Source organism: Rhincodon typus, chromosome 33, assembly GCF_021869965.1.
Source record: "Rhincodon typus isolate 14 chromosome 33, sRhiTyp1.1, whole genome shotgun sequence".
NCBI lineage: Eukaryota > Metazoa > Chordata > Chondrichthyes > Orectolobiformes > Rhincodontidae > Rhincodon > Rhincodon typus.
The window spans coordinates 4356934-4359253 of NC_063364.1; positions in this window are offsets into that span (position 1 = coordinate 4356934).

A 2320-nucleotide genomic window follows, 5' to 3' on the forward strand; every position below is an offset into this window, starting at 1 on the left:
AGGGTAGCTAGTGTAACCCCACTATTTAAAAAAAGGAGATAGAGAGAAAATAATGGATTATACACCATTAGCCCAATGTCTGTATTGTGAAAATGCTAGAGTCTGTTGTAAAAGATTTAATAGAATAACACTTGGAAAACAGTGGAAAGCAACAATAGTCCAAGTTGATGACTTAGAAAACAGTGACAGGATCAGACAGAATCAGCATGGAATTATAAACAGAAAATCATGCTGGACAAATCTACTGGAATTCTTTGAGGGTCTTAATAGTAAAGTTAATAAAGAGGAACCAGTGGATGTGGTTTATTTGGACTTTCAAAAGGCTTTCATTAAGGTCCCATATAAAGATTAGCATATAAAATTAAAGCGAATAGGATTCAGGGCAGTGTACTGATATGGATAGAGAGGTGGTTGGCAAACAGGAAAGAAAAGAGTGGGACTTTTCCAAGTGGCAGGCAGTGGCTAGTGGGATACAGCAGGGATCATGCTTTCACTTCAGCTATTCATGATGCATATTAGAGATTTAGCTGAAGGAACTAAACGTAATACCTCATAACACAAAGCTGTGAGGGAGGGTGAGCTGAGGATGCAGAGATGCATTAGTGTGATCTGAACAAGTTCAGTGAGTAAATGCGTTGCAGAAATAATATGGATAAATGTGAGGTTATCCACTTTGGAATCAAGGAAGACAAATTATCTGAATGGCAATAGATTGAGAAAGGGGGAGGTACAAGACGACCTGGGTTTCCTTATATACCAGTTGCTGAATGCAAGCATGCAGGTATAGCAGGCAGCGAAGAAGGTAAATGGCACCTACAGGAGAAAGGTTGGCTTGGTGCAATTGTACAGGGCCTTGGTGAAACCACACCTGCAGGATCATGTGCAGTTTTGTCTCCTTACCTGAGGAAGAATGTTCTGGCTATGGAGGGAGCATGACAGAGGTTCATTAGACTGATTCCTGGGATAGCAAGACTAAGGTATGAAGACAGACTTGATCAGTTAGGACGACATTAGAAGAATGAGGAATCATAGAAACCTATAAAATTCTAATAGGACTACACAGTGTAAACACAGGAAGGATGATTCCAATGACCATGAGTCTAAAACCAGGGGTCACAGTCTAAAGATACAGGGCATGTCATTTAGATCTGAGATGAGGAGAAATGTCTTCCACCAGAGTGGTGACCCTGTGGAATTCTTTGCCACTGAAAGTAGTTAAGACCAAAACATTGAATGAATCATGAATGAGTTATATTTAATTCTTAGGCCTAAAGGGATCAAAGGATATGAGGAGAATGTGGTAAATGGTGGAGCAAGCTCAAAGGGCCAAATAGCCTCCAATTGCTCCTAGTTCCTTGGTTAATAATTATGACAATGAGACTAAGACTACAGTTTTGAATAGAAGTATTATTTGAATTGAAATTCTAGCATTAATGGTGTCTGGTCCCTGAAAGCTCTGGATGTCCCTCTTAAAACATCTCTGCTTCTCTTTCTTCTTTTAATCCTTCCTCAAATCCACTATAGAAAGCATCTTATCCGGATGCATCACAGCTTGGTATGTTAACTGCTCTACCCAAGACTGCAAGAAGTTACAAGGAGTTGGGAATGCAGCCTCTTCCATCATGATAACCTGCCTTCCTTTCATTGGCTCTGTCTATACTTCCTGATGCTTTGGGAAAGGAGCCATCACCAAAGACCCCTCCCATCCAGGTTGTACTCTCTTTCACCCTCCTCCATTGGGCAGAAGATACAAAAGTCTGAAAACACATACCAACTGATTCAAGAAGAGTTTGTTCCCCGCTGTTATCTGAGTTACGAATGGACTTCTCATATTAGAGTTGATTTTTCTCTGCAGCTGTAACACTATATTCTGCATTCTGTTCTATTACTCAGATGTACTTATGTAAGATATGATTTGTCTGGATAGCATGCAAAATAATACCTGTACACGTGACAATAATAAATCAAATAAAATATCTTTGACCAAATTTTTGGCCATCAACCGTAATATTGCCTTTTGTGGCCTGCTATCTACTTTTGCTTTATAATCCTTTGAAATGTCTTGGAACATTTTATGCATTAAAGTTTCATAACTAAAAGTTGTTGCTGCATTGCCATTGGACAGTTCCAATGGATTCTAGTTCCAAAACCATTCCTCCACATTCTATAATAAAAACCAAAAGAACTGCGGATGCTGTAAATCAGGAACAAACACAAAGTTGCTGGAAAAGCTCAGCAGGTCTGGCAGCATCTGTGAAGGAAAAAACAGAGTTAAAGTTTTGGGTCTGGTGACCCTTCCTCAGAAGGGTTCTGAGGAAGG